The 15,366-nt window shown below is 37.3% G+C and overlaps 1 protein-coding gene across 2 annotated transcripts in view; it reads left to right on the top strand.

Moving 5' to 3' along the window:
* The window catches only part of Stag1 (stromal antigen 1), a 298,555-nt gene that overhangs the window by 175,498 nt on the left and 107,691 nt on the right, over positions 1-15,366 (top strand). The gene's annotated exons all lie outside the window — the stretch shown is intronic.

Genomic DNA, 15,366 nt, shown 5'->3' on the forward strand with positions numbered 1-15,366 from the left:
TGAATGCTGGGAATAAAGGCTTGAGCCACCTCAGCCATTGAGAATAGTTTCCTTAAATAAAATGTATTTTTCTCAAGTTCACCTCCCCTTACCTCCTCTTACATCCATTCCCAACCTCCTACTTCTCTTTTTAAAAAGTAATCCACTGAGTCCCATTGGTGCTGCCTGTATCCTAATGATAGAGCATCTACCAGAGTATTATCTACCTACCAGGGGCCACATCCTTAATGAAAACACTCTCCTTTCCCCAGCAGCCAGCAGCTATCAATAGTTACCACCTAGGGGCCGATCTAGTAGCAGACTTGATCAGTCTGATGCAGGTCTCCTGCAGTCAACCATGGCTACTATGAGTTAATGATTATATCATGCTTTTAAGGCCCAGAAGTCACCAGTTGCCCTTTCTTCCTGGATCTGTGGCTCTTACAGTCTTGCTACCTCCATTTTCATGATGGTCCCTTAATTTTTAGGGTGATGGGATTAGTATGATATAAATATCCCATTTATGGCTGACCACTCCATGGTTTTTTCCTTTTTATGAATTCCAGAACCTAAATCCAGGGAATGGTGCTGCCCTCCATTAGGGTAGATCTTCCCATGGTAACTAATCTTATAAGGGTAATCCTTCACAGATGTGCATTATTTTGTTCATATTTAGAATTTATTTAAATATCAATGCCATAAAGGTAGAGAAAGTACTGGTAATTACCAGGTGGTCAGAATAGCAGAGTTAAAGGCAGAGACAGGTTATGTTCTGTGGTACAGTTACAAGGAAAAACTAAGTCTTGGTATTATATTGAATAGTGGAATGAATATAGTTAACAATAGTATGTTTGAAAATACCCACCCATCCCCCAAAAAGGATTTTGAATGTTTCTGGTCTGTTTATTTGGGTTTTTCTTTTTCTTTTTTGAGACAGGTATTTCTTAGATAGCTCAATCTGGCCTTAAATTAGTAATCTTCCTGCATTAACTTTCTAAATAAGCTAGAATTACAAGTGTGTCACTGTGCCTGGTTACAAATGTTCTTACTACTAAGAAATAAGTATTTAAGATGGTGGATATGTCAGTGACCCTGATTTGATTATAATGAAGTATTATACATATTGATAATTATGTCAGATAAGGAGATAATCATTATCAATCAGAAATAAATCTACAAGTGGAAAGACTAGCTATATGTTATTAACTGTAAGTTTTAAGTGTATGATATCTGATGAGAAAATCTGATTACGTTTTAGTATCAGTTTTTATAATCTAGGGGTTTGAGTTGCTTCTATTTTGTTAAGCTATTTTACATGTACTTCCTTGGGTGTGGTGAGTGAATTTGTTACTGTAATAAAGTATCTGTGATGAAGAAGACGGTTTATTTTGGATCATATTTTAGAAGTTTTAGTTTTTGGTCAGTTTGTTTCTTTTCTGCTGGGTCCTTAATGAAGGAACATAATGTTAAGTACCACATGTTAGAACATTGCTGCTCACTTTGTGGCTGGGACATAAAAGAAAGAAAGGAAGAAATCAGTGTCCCAGAGAAAGAAGAGAATCAGTATTCTACATTTTACTTCAAGCAAATCCTCAGTCCCTTAAAAACCTCTACCTTTGCCATTCTTGGGTTTCTACCATGTTTTAGCAGCTCAAAGCAGAGATCAAGGCTTTTAGCACAAAAATTCAAATTGTAGTTGAGAATTATTAGGAACACTGGACTATGAGAGTCCCCTGTGAAATGCTCCCTTCTACCCTGTTTTCCACATAAATTTATGAAATCTGGCATTGTTTATGTATGTGTTTCCCACACCAAGCAGACCTCTGATTCAGGGTTTTCTTGGTATAAGGAGTTCAGTCAAGTCAGACTTCGTAACTCCTGTTCTTAATCCAGTGTTTCAGCTTGTGAAGTATAAATTTAGAGTTCTGGTTTTGCTATTCTTATCTTTTCCCTCCTTTTATTGTCTAAGATTGTCAGTGGCTTCCCCCTATTCATACTGACTTTGGTAGCATGTGTCCTCTCTTGTTCACTTTGGTCAGTGGAACTAAAAGTGTATCCATTTTGTTGATGAATGGATGTAGCTTTATTTTTCGTTTTATTGATTTCTGCCTTGGGTTTTGTTTGTTTGTTTGTTTTTTGTTTTCTTGTATCTCCTTTGGTCCAGTTGATCATTTCCAGTATTTTTTTTTATTTTACAAACTTACTAGTTACAGATTATATTCTCTTTTCATTCTCTGTTTCAATTTATAATCTCCCAGAAAGTTCTTTAATGACACACTATGACTTCTGGTATGTTAACATTTTTTTCTTTAATCAGTACAGGAATTTTTCTGATTGTCAGTTAAATTTTCTTGGACTTGAGCAAAATCAGTTTAATTTGTGAACACTGTAGGTATTCTGATTTTCTGCCATTACTCTCTAGTTTAAACTATTCCATGTACATGCAAAAATATATTATACTGTTATCTTGCTGTTTGTTCATTTCTTTGTCATGAAATGTTCTTTTCTAGCAATTCTTTTTTGGTTTTGTTTTGTTTGGAGGGAGGTGAGGGTTTCTCTGTGTAACAGCCCTAGCTCCCAGGAACTCACTTTGTAGACCAGGCTGGCCTTGGACTCACTGAAAGCCACCTGTTTCTGCCTGAGTGCTGTGATTAAAGACATATACCACCACTCCCCATCATAATTCTTTTTCTTGACAACAATGTACCCTCTCTTATCTTCCTTTCCCCTACATTGTTTAGTTTATTTTTAACACCTTCAAAACTTTTATGTCTTTCAGTATAAAGTATATCACTCACAAGCAGCATACATTTGTTCTTCTTATGCAATCAAGAGTCTGTTATTTTGCTTTTGGTTTGGATTTCAACATGAATCATAAATTACAATAAACAATATCTCATTAACCTGTCTAAAGTTTCTATAAAGTAGTTTTATTCAAGCACTTCTGCCCCTTTTTGTCCTTTCTACTTTATTTTCCAGGTATATTTTTGTGACTGCTCTTGGCCACTAAGTCCGAGTATTGGGCGAAAGCTTAGAGATTTGGATGAACCACAAGACTCTGGTCCTTTTCTGAGAGAATGTCTCTCACCTTTATTGTGGAGCAGCCTTATATACAAGCTTACAAAAACCCCAGGTCAAAGGGTTCACAACAGGATATTGATCCCAGTGGGGTGAGGTCAGGAAAACAGGAGGTACCTGTGGTTATGCTGGAAAACAACTCTTAGAGACCTCATGGGGGCTGGGTTCCAACATCTACCCCTTCTTTATATATAAGAAAACAGTTATTAAGTAAGAGCTATAAGATTTTAACCATTCTATCTTAGTGTGTTACTATAACTATCTATCTTCAATTCCATCAAAGACCATAGAAGGATAATATATAAACTCTAGAACTGACAGAGACACCTTGCTTCCTAGACAGTCACCCAAACTTTCTTGGTAATGTTGTGGCATCCATCTTTAGCCTACAGGCCACAATGTGTCTGTCAGACTTCTCAGCAAAGCAGGAAATTCTCAACTGCCCACCTGCATTGGCAGTTTGTCTGTCATCTTTTTTCTGTGTCCTGTACAATGTCTGGCAGACTCTTTCATGAAGCAGGGAATTCTAAACTGTCCTGCATTGGCAGTTTGTACTCCTCCATGAAGCAGGAACCCTTTTGGCATTTTTCTGTGGGTCCCGCATGTCCAGTTTATAAAGCAACAGTTAAACAGTTTAGGCAAGAGTAGCTTCTTGCCCAAATGGCTGGTCTTGCCATGTCAAAGTCAAACTCTATAACGAAATTTCTTGGATGCCCATTTTCCTCTCAGATATAATTGGTGTGCCAGGAACAGTTGTGTCTCACTGTCAAGAAAAACCCTAAACCATTTAATTTAAATGCCATATATTCCATTGGTCTTTGAATGGTATGAAGAATATATATCTAGAAAACCTAACTAGTATCAACAAATGAAGATCCATTCCAATACAATGTATCAACAAATAAGGATCCATTCCAATACAAAGTATCCAAATTTAAATGAAAACAAATATTCAGATCACCTGGGCCACTGCTTCAGGGGGTCCTGCCCCATGAAACCATACCAGTCTGGAAGGAATCCACAGCTCTTCACCCTCCGTGGAAAAAAAAAGCAGAAATTTCCCTCCCAAGTAACCTGTACTTTAACAACTGTTGCTCCTTCCCCAGCAATTAAACGATTCAAAGACAACACAATAGCATTCTTTTGTTAACAATCACACACTTACGATCACACTTCATATACACATGTGTGGCCACAACATACATACAGAACACACATACATCTTTTGAACAAAAGTCACAAATGAGAGGAGGTGTCAGGGATGGCCATCCTTACCATAGCTTGGCATCTTTGGAAGGTCTTGAGGACTACTGCATCTTTATCCATTCCTGTATGATCTTTTGTAGGGCCTGGGTCTTTTCTTTATCCACTTGGACATATTCTCCTTTCTCATCCGATGCCACAGATGATGTGGATGGCTCACGATGAGGGCTCTGGGAGACTGGCTGAAAGTCCAGAGCTATGTAATTCACACTGCCAGTACTCTTTTTGGAGCTTGACTTTAGTGCCACTGGATACAGGGGATGAAGACATTGGGTTCTGCATAGGGACATAGTTCTCCTCACTGTGACAGGTGTCTTGAAAGGGAGCTCATTGATAACAGTGTTGTACAGTGTCTATTGCCCTGGGCAAGTTTTTGTGTGGCTGTATCACTCTCCTGTCCGGTGCTCTGAGAAAAGCTGGTATACCTTGCATTTTATGCATTGGTACAAGTGTAGTCTGACTGAAGCTGCAGATCTGGCAGATGCTCTGGACCCACCTATTCCTGTCAGCCTCTGTCTCAGCCACCAGGTAGAAGGTGTCCTCATTGGTAATGATATCAAACATAAACCTCTTTTGGAGCTCTTGTTTGTTGAAGGTCAGTGTTCTTCCAAGAATAGCGCCCCAACTTTTTCTCAGGAGGCAATTTCTCCAGCCAGCCTGTGCATACAGCATCATTGCTGGCTGACTAGAGCCTGCAGGAGGCTCGAGTGGACAAAAGCAGGAGCTGCTGGGTCAGCTGACTGCTGGTGGGTAGCTCTGGAGGAGGGATTTCTCAGTGGCAGATTTCCCGTGTTTCTTTAATCCAAAGTTAAAATTAAATCTTACCAGTACCTTGTCTCTTTAAACTTTATCTGTGTAATCGACTGTGATCTTATTCCAATCCAACTCTCTTAGGAGTTGAGGTACCCCTTTTCCAGTGCTTTTACAATCCAACTCTCTTAGGAGTTGAGGTATCTACTTTCCAGTGCCTTTACAATCCAACTCTCTTAGTTGAGGTATCTATTTTCCAGTGCCTTTACAATCCAACTCTCTTAGGAGTTAAGGTATCTATTTTCCAGTGCCTTTTGCCAATCCACCCTCACAACTTCTTACTTGCTTTCCAGCCTTCTGAGGGTGATCTCTAAGGGTCCTCTTTCTGTCCCGATCTCGGTGAAACCTCCATTTGTGGCTGTTCTTGGCCACTAAGTCCGAGTCTTGGCCACCTAGTCTGGAGATTTGGATGAACCACAAGACTCTGGTCCTTTTCTGAGAGACTGTCTCTCACCTTTATTGTGGAACAGCCTTATATACAAACTTACAAAAATCCCAGGTCAAAGGGTTCACAACAGGATATTGATCCCAGTGGGGTGAGGTCAGGAAAACAGGAGGTACCTGTGGTTATGCTGGAAAACAACTCTTAGAGACCTCATGGGGGCTGGGTTCCAACATATTTTATCCTTATTCTTTTTGTTGTTGTTTTGGAAGGGGGTTGAAACAGAGTTTCTCTGTGGCTTAGGAGTCTGTCCTGGCACTCTCTCTATAGACCAGGCTGGGCTGGAATTCACATAGATCCACCTGCCTCTGCCTCCCAAGTGCTGGGATTAGAAAGCTGTGTGCCACCACCCAACCTATCTTTATTCTTGTTACTCTGTGGTACAGTGTTACCATTATCAGTAAATACAGTCATACCCTTTTCAGTGAAGGTAAGACAGGAAAAACTGCCATCTTTCACATTAACATCTTGTTAACAGTTTTGATACTTTTCATTTTTCTAACATATCATATAGTAATATTTACTTTAAATTTGAAGAATATCCTTCTGTGTTCCTTATAAAGCAAGTTGGCTACCATCAAATTTTGTTGGTTTTATCTGGGAGATCAGTATTTCAACTTCATCTTTCCTGTTTAAATTAAAAACAATCTTATTTTATATACCAGTCCCAGTTCCGTCTCCCTCCCGTACTCTCATGACCCCCAGCCCCCATCCACTCCCCGAGGAGGGTGAGGCCTCCCATGTGGGATCATCAAAGTCTGTCACATCATTTGGGGCAGGTTGTAGGCCCATCCCCATGTATCTAGGCTGAGAGAGTATCCCTCCATAGGGAATGGGTTCCCAAAGTCCACACATTAACTTCATGTTTGAATGGTATTGTTCCATACAGAAATCTTGGTTCACATTTTCGATTTTTTTCTTACAGTACTTTTAAATGTCAGTCCTACCTACTGGGACTACTTGTTTAAGGTTTAAAAGTTGTATATTTGTCATAATCTTACATTGTATGAGTCATTCTACTTACAGCACTCACAATTTTAATTAGACACTTCAACAGTTTGCCAAGTATGTTTCTATGTGGACTCATCCAACTAAGGTTTCTTTTGTTCAAGACAGGGTTTCTGTGTGTAGCACTGGCTGTCCTAGAGCTGGCTTTGTAGACAAGGCTGGCCTGTAACTCACAGACATCCTCCTGCCTCTCCTCCCAAGTGCCGGAATTAAAGGTGTGTACTACCATGCCCAGCTAAAATATGTTCCCATTTTTAACCATTTGCTTATTTTGATATTAAGATTTTAGAGTTCCTGAAATTTTCTAGATACTAACCCATTAGCAAATGTGTAGTTTACAACTATTGTCTTCTGTTTTCTAGGCTGTCTCATTGCACTGCTGATTGTTTCCTTGGCTATGCAAAAATATTTTAACTTGGTTGAAATTCAATTTGTCTGTTTTTCTTCTTTTGTTACCTGTGTTTTGGGGAGTCATGGATACATGAGACCTTCTCTCAAAACTTGTGCTCCTTTGCTGCACTCTCACTCAGGTATAGACATAAAAAGAGACATATCATTGTAATTGAACAGAGAGCCTAGAAGTAAACCAAGCATTTAAAGCTAAGCGATCTTCAACAGAGAATAAATTTTGGAAGAAAATCTTTTCAGTCAATAATATTGGGATATTATATCTAGAAAAATGTATGACAGGGATTTTTATTTCTCACCTGTAGGTAAAACTGTCCCCTCTAAATAGATTAAACCCTGAAACAGGACTGATGGGATGGCTCTCCATGTAAAGCATTTACGGTACAAGCTTGACAACCTTGGTTTAATCCCTGGAAGCTACCAAAGAATGAAAGGGAAGAACCAATTACACAAGTTGTTGTCTGACCTCATGTATGCCATGGTACTCACATGCCCATATACCAGGCAACATGCTAGGCGAAAATATGGAGTAATATTTTTGGATACTGGGAGGGACAAGGATTTCTTTTGAATGGCTTCTGTCAGTGTCTTTATAGATATTATTATAGAAAACATTTGTCCCTTTTGTTAGTTTTATCCCTAGATATGTTGTTGGTTTTGATGCTATCGTAGGTAAAGTTGCTATCTTGAGCTCAGTTTCAAATCATTTGCTGTTACTGTATTGCAATGCTACTTAATTTTATGTTACTTTTCTGTCCTATAACTTTATCAAGTTCATTTATTCTCATAGTTTTCTGGCAGAATCTTTGATGGTTTTCTATGTATATGATCATGTCATCTGAAAACAATGAGAAATTGACAGCTTATTTTCCAGTGTGATACTTTTTTCTTGCTGTGTCTGGAAGCTTTGGCCAGAACTTCAGTGCCATAATGAATAAAATTTGTGAAACTTGGCATTGTTTCCTTGTTTTGTCATAATTCCTTTTCACTCACTTTGCTCTGATTTACTGTTGTTTAAATACTACAATCATATTCTCATTTAATACTTTGCATGTCTTTTCACTTCATTCTTTGAAACAATGAAATGTCTCTATTAAATAAAACTCAGATTATTGTCAGTGATAGAGTACCTGCTTTGCATATATGAGTCTTTGGCCTCAATCCCCAGCCCTTCATATATTAAACCAACAGAAAATAATTGTATTTAAATTTAACATTTGGGCCCATATACTGATAACTTCAGTTGAGTATTCTCTTTTCTTGCAGGCCAGCCAGACCTATAGTCCTTCTCTGTTTTGTTTTATTTATTTTGTTCTTATTTACAGACCTTTTTGTGCACATGAACATTTATTTAGCATATGTCTTCAAATCATATCTACGTCTTCCACATTACAGCTGATGATATGAGTATCTTCAGGCCTGGAAGTCACATGACTACCACTGCTCTGTGTTCAGATACTTGAAGAAATTGTTTTATATCAAAATGGCATTGACTTTCATTTTTTAAATCCCAAATTAGTCAAGTTTGTTTTTCATGGCTGAGGTGGGATACCGAATTTTTTTACTTGGGTTTGTCATTACCAATTTTGTCTTTTTATATGGAACTCTAGATGACCATTTTTAGCTTTTTGAATCCTTTCAAAGAATAAATCCATTGTCTCTGGTTTGTCTTGTTACCAAGAAGCTACTAAGAAGTTTGCTGTCAATATTTTCTTGCAGCGTTTGTAGTTAACTTCTTATTTTGCTGTCTTTTAGACATATTTTTTTCTTTACCAATAGGTTTGTTTTTCTGTCATGATACAATTTAGTGTCATTTTCTTCATCTTGCTTTTTTGTCTTCAATGGTCTTTAGAATATTGTACTTATGTATAACTTTAACAAATGAACTTTTTCGTAATAGTTTTGATGTTCTGGTTGCTTTATGTTCTGTCTGATTTCTTTCTGGTTGTTTTGATTGAGTTGTGGGGTTTTTTTCCCTCTTTTTCAGTAATTTTCTTCATTTCATACCTCTATTTGAACTTTTATTTAATTCCAGTTATTGTGGGATTTTTTTTCCTTATGTATGATGGATACTTTTATATTCTTTAACGTATTATTCTCTTTATAGAAATCAGTTATGTTTAATTTTTTCAATTTGCCAAGAACAACAGTAGAATAGTTGGTGGCTAATTTCCCCCAGGGTTCAAATAATATTGTGTATATTTTCTGGATCACCAAATCCCAAAGCATTCCCAATTCTGGGTTTGTTCTAAGAATTGTTCTTTCTGGTACATCTATTTTCACATGTACAGACCTTTTAGTACCTGGCTAAAGAGTTCTGTTTTATATCTCCAGGACCTACTATCTCTGTTCAGCACTCCACTCTGATACCATGTTCATAAACCCTAGTCACCTTGGCCTACCTAAATTCTTAGTTCTTTTTTCTTTCCTCTGGCATGTGTTCTATAGTTACCTAGATCCAGCTCACACTGCTTGCTGCCTAGAAATATAAATATGGACTAATATCAAAGTTTCTTCACCTTCCTAGAGATTGTTGGTTATTTGAACATAAATCAAATATCTTTTTTTGCATATTCTGTGATTTTTTCAATACCATTTCTTAGCGTTTTGTTAGTTTTTTTCCCCCAAGTGAAAAAAATAGATGTCGCTTTTGACCCAGTCATGTTTGCCTATTTTCTTCTTGTTGCTTGTTTTTTATTTTATTCTTCGAGGCAAAAGCTTAAAAGCTTCATCTGCCTTAGAAGTCAACCCAGGATGACATTGATCTTCCTGCCTCAGCCTCCTAACTGCTATAATTTAAGGAGTATACCATCGTGTCTATGCTTCTTAATGGACTCTTCAGAAATAATTATATCAGATTTTCTGAATGTTTTCCCCCTTTATTTTTTCTAATGCATAATGCAACAAAAAAAAACATGTAACATGATTTCAATTTTAAGAACCTATTGCTTTTTTCTTTTCCTGGAAAGTCATCTCCAAGTTCCCAAAATACGACATTTCAATGCATTTAAAATAAGTGGTTTGCCTGAAATAATAAGAGTTGAAGTTAGTTATTGAACAGGTTTTCAGGTCTTTGGATATATACAGTATCTTCTCTCAGAAGCCTCCTTTAACCACTCAGCAGTTTTCAGACTGTGATGTCCTTTAACAGCATGGGGGGGGGGGCGACTTTCTACTTCATTTTATTTTAAAAGTCTTAAAATTGTTACCTTTTGTAGTCTTAAGCTTCTTATTCATGAGGTAATAAAAGACAATAAGGTGACCTTTTTTTCAGCAACCTGATTAGATGTTTATTTCACCTGATTCCATTTTATCCTTCCCAACCCATCCACACACGCAACTTCTGTTGTTGCTCTATTTTAGGGGGAAAAATAAAGTAGAACGAAATTTCACAAAGATTTGAGATAGGAATTCATTTTATGCTTCAATTCATATAATTGAACTTTTGGGGGTTTTTTTTTTGGTCTTGTGTTTTGTTTTGTTTTGTTTTGTGGCGGGGAGGTGTGGGGTTCAAGACAGGGTTTCTCTAGCTTTGGAGCCTGTCCTTGAACTTGCTTTATAGTCCTGTCTCTGCCTCCCGAGTGCTGGGATTAAAGGTATGGGCCACCAATGCCTGGCCTAAATGCTCATTTGTTAATGAATGTTAAACACTGAAATTGTTAATACAAGTTAGTTAATTAGGTGAGTTTTTTAATAGAAAAATCTATATGGTCACTTCACACTGTAAAATAGAAGTAAAAACAAAGGATTAATATATTTATAACAGAATTACCCTTTTGTAGATGTTTTTCTTGACTTAATTTTTTCAAGTAGTATTTATCCTGAATTCATTTTTAGATGTCAATTTCAAGGCCCCAGTGCCAAAATGCTATAAAAATTATTATTGTCTTACTATTTTTGTTAATATTTTTCTTCTCTTTAGTATAATATTTTCTCTGTCACTGTCAGATCCCTGAGCTAGACTTTACCTGCCTGAATGAGATTGGGTATTGGAGGTAGAGATTGTTCGTACAATGTAATTTTAGTATGAAAACTGAGGACTCTGAAAAATATCTTTATCTCAAAAGACGTAATCAACTAAATATTAGAGACAACTGTTGTACCCTAATGTACCCTATCTACTGAAGTATAGTATTAGTTCCTAGAGGACAGAAAAGTGATTTGTACTAGTAGGATCCTTTCTGTGCTAGCTAGTTTTATGTCAACTTGACACAAGTTTAGAGTTATTTGGGAAGAGAAATTTTAATTTAATTAACTGTTTGTAGGCAGTTCTGTAGGGCATTTTCTTGTTTGTTGATTGATGGGGGCAGGATCATCCCACAGGGGGCTCTGACACCCCTTGGCAGGCAGTCCTTAGTTATATAAGAAAACAGGCAGAGCAGGCCAGTAAGCAACATTTTTTTTTCATGGCCTTTGCATCAGTTGCTGCTCTGACTTTCCTGGACTGCTGGGACCTGCAATATGAAATAAGCACTTTCCTCCCAAATTGCTTTCGGTCAGTGTTTTGTCACATCAGTAGAAACTCTAAGACACATATCTCAGTAATCATAGAAGAAATGATATTTCATTTGAATGTGAAAAGATAATCAGAATATATAATCAGTAGAACTAATGATATTATAGGCATGGGGTCACTACAGAAATGTGGGTGCTGATGCATTTGACCTCTGTCAACTAAAGAGAACTGATATTTGGACCCAACGACAAGACAGTTGGTTATAACTTGATGGATAAAATCCTCAAAAATATTAATTAAAATATTAAATCACCCCTAAACTAGGCCATTGTGAAGCAGTTATTATTATGTCATAGTTTTTATAGATTAGGAATTAGGAAGTGTTTTAGATGGTCTGGTTACTAGATTGGCTATAAATAACAGTACAATAACCATACATTTCACAAAGCTAAAGGCATATTTGGAGTCAGTTGTGGTAATGTATGCTTCTAATCCCAGCATTCCTATGAATGAAGCAACAGTGTTAAGAGATTGAGGTGTTCTGGGATACCTAGGAAGATCCTTTCTGGGAAACCTAAAGAAGCTCTCCACCTCTAACAAACAAAAGAGAAACAAGAGCAGAAAAGAGGAGGAGAATAGAGCAGCCAGAAGAAGGAGGGGAAGATGAGGAAGGATTTTGAAATAGTTTGCCATAAAGACATGGTAAATATTTCAGATCTATGCATAGTCTGATTTAAATGTTATCCAATACATTTATCTACTGAAACATTACATTTTAACTCATTAATATTTACAATTCAACTGTCAAAATGAATTTAACTTGAAAATTACAAGACGTTGTTCAAACTACAATCCTCTGGCTGAAGGTAGAAGATCTTAGTTTCTAAGATAGCTCAACATAAGTGGTGGCGAAAGGCCTCAATTTTTCCTTCCGTGGATCTCCCCATAGGGCACCTTGAATGCTATCAGTAGTTTCTCCAAGAGATAGTTACCTAAGAGATAACAAAAATCTCACACTTACCATTTTTGACTTGAAATCAAATCAAGTCAAATTTGATCTGAAATCAAAACTTTTCATTTTAACTATATGTAATACAAATAATAAAAACCCAGAGACAGGAAAGCTGGAAGATCAGTGAAGCAAAGCAGCCAAGCTACTAGAGAGTTCTTACCTCTACCAAGGCTCAGAACAAAAGGGGTAATCCTGTCCTCAGTGTGACTACTGACTGAATGAATACATTGCACTCCTGTTCCCACCCACCTTATATTCCTCTCTAGTGCTGGAATTAAAGGCCTGCACCACCACCACCCAGCCTCAATGGCTAAATAGTGTGGCTGCTGGGATTAAAGGTGTGTGCCACCACCGCCTGGCCTGTATAGCTAACTAGTGTGGCTAGCTTTGCAGTCTGATCGTCAGGCAAGATTTACTTATTAGATCATAAACAAAATATAACAACTATGTTCCTCACTAGTGAGTTACTTAGGTTACCCATTCTCAAGAAAAGGTAAACGAACATCCACCAGAGAGACCATTAATAAACTTGTGGACAAACTTTTGAAAACACCACGAAAGGTCTGAGGGATGGCTCAGTCCGTATGAGATTTGGTATACAAACCTGATGATCTGAATTTGATCCGCAGAACTCACTGGGAGCTGGGAAGGGGGCAAGCCTGCTTGTCTACACTTGAGAGGCTGAGGCAGAAAAATTGTCATAAGTTTGAGAACCATAAAATAGGAATATAGTGAGATGTTGCCTAAAAGGAGACAGACAAAATTTATCTCAGTATGATGACACACATCTATAATCCTAGAACTCAGTGGTTGTAGGAATATTGGGAAAAAAATAAGTAAGAAGTACCTTAATACTAAGTCACAGCTGAGTTTTACTTCTGATTTTAATGAGAAGTATGTCTTGTTTTCATTTCATACTTCAAAGAAGTATGTCTTTGTTTTTCTTTTTGTTTTGTTTTTGGAGACCTGGTTTCTCTGTGCAACAGTTCTGGCTGTATGGGAACTCAATTTATAGACCAGGCTGGCCTCGAACTCACAGAGACCCATCTGTCTACCTCCCAAATGCTGGGATTAAAATTGTATACTACTACTGCCAGGCTTGAGAAGTGTGTCTTGTTAAAGAATTAAAATTAATTAACATTAAACATATACTAAATGAAAAAACAGAATTTGATTGTTGGACTACAAAAGATTTAGTATTCACATTCTTTTCGTGTGTGTGTGTGTGTGTGTGTGTGTGTGTGTGTGTGTGTGTGTGTGTGTGTGCTGTTTTTAATTTTGAGACAGTGTCTCTATAGTACTGGCTGCCTGAGATTTCACTATGTAAACCAAGCTGTCCTCAAGTTTTGAAATCTGCCTGCCTCTGCCTGTTGAGTGCTGAGATTAAAGGCATGCACCACTACAAGCCACCACTCATTTATTTTTTAAAGTTAGGGCTAATAACCTGGTAAGAAATATGGTAAAATTATACTTTTTATTTTTTTGAGAAATTTCTTTAGCGTAGGAAAATCATCCCAGAACAACCATACTGAATGTGTGTTATGAGAGTAATGGTTAGAGTTCTGAAATTTATGGGTTTTCTGTCACTATTTTGCACTATAACTAAAGTGGATGATTCTCCATTGATAAGCCTAAAACATAATTAATGATGAAAGACCTGTGATTTGAATGAAGTGGGTAAAATTAGTTTTATAGAATTACAAGCTGAACTACACATTTCCTTAATTCTTAATGAATGTCTCAAAGACTTTTGGTTTTTGTAAAATTATTTTAAATTTTCATTTTTTAAGTTATTTTATGTATGGGGGGGTGGGTGCAGTCCCCACAAAGGCCAGAAGGAGGCATCCCAATCTCCTGGAACTTGTACAGTTACAGGTAGTTGTGAAAATCCCTTTTGAGTGTTGGAAGTCAAACCAGAATGGTCTGGAAAAGCAGATGGTGCCCCATTTCCAGCCTTTATTATGCAGTTCCAAAAAACTGGATTCTACATGATTTTGCCTTGTTAATTATGTAAACTAGTCTTGAGTGTTCATAAAACAAAAACAATTTTTATTTGATTCTTTAAAAATTGTACAAGCTGGTGGTGATGTATGCCCTTAATCCCAGCATTTGAGAGGCAGAAGCAGTTTTCTGAGTTCAAGGCCAGCCTGGTCTAGAGAGAGAGTTCCAGGACAGCCAAGGCTACACAAAGAAACCCTGTATGGAAAAACAAAAAAAGAGGATTGTGCAAGTTTATAATAGTTAATCGTCATTTAGAGAGATAAGTTTTGAACTCTATATTGGCATTTTTTTCTCAACTTGACAGTAGTTATGATATTGTCAGAAATCTCTGTCGTTGGCTATGTTAATGCCAAATTTGGTGGGGTTTTATGACATTTTTTAGTAATTTCTATTTTCATAAAAACCAAATTGAACAAGACGTTTATGTTGGAGACCTTTTGCAATGCGGGCATAAAAGAATATTCATATTTATGTTGGGCTGGTGAGGTTCCTCACTAGATAAAGGTACTTGAGACCAAATCTGCCAACCTGAGTTTAGTCCCTGGGACCTGTATGTGGGGGAGAGAAAACTGATTTGTAAATTGTCCTCTGGCCTCCACACTCTTGCCCTGGCATATGTGCAGTCCCTCAAAAAATAAATTAAATAAATGCAATTCTGAAAATTGTAAGGAAATGTTTATATTGGACTGGGAATATAACCCAGTTAATACAGACCTTACCTGCTATTCATGAAGCCCTAGGTTTCAGTCTCAAGCACTGAGTAAAACCACATATGATCGCAGAACTTGCTTGTCATCCCTGTACTTGGGAGGTGAAGGCATGAGAATCAGCAGTTCAAGGTCATCCTTGGCTACATAGTAATTTTAAGTCCAGCCTTCTTAACATGAGACCCTGTAGCAACAAAAGAAA

Source organism: Cricetulus griseus, chromosome 4, assembly GCF_003668045.3.
Source record: "Cricetulus griseus strain 17A/GY chromosome 4, alternate assembly CriGri-PICRH-1.0, whole genome shotgun sequence".
Classification (NCBI taxonomy): Eukaryota; Metazoa; Chordata; class Mammalia; order Rodentia; family Cricetidae; genus Cricetulus; species Cricetulus griseus.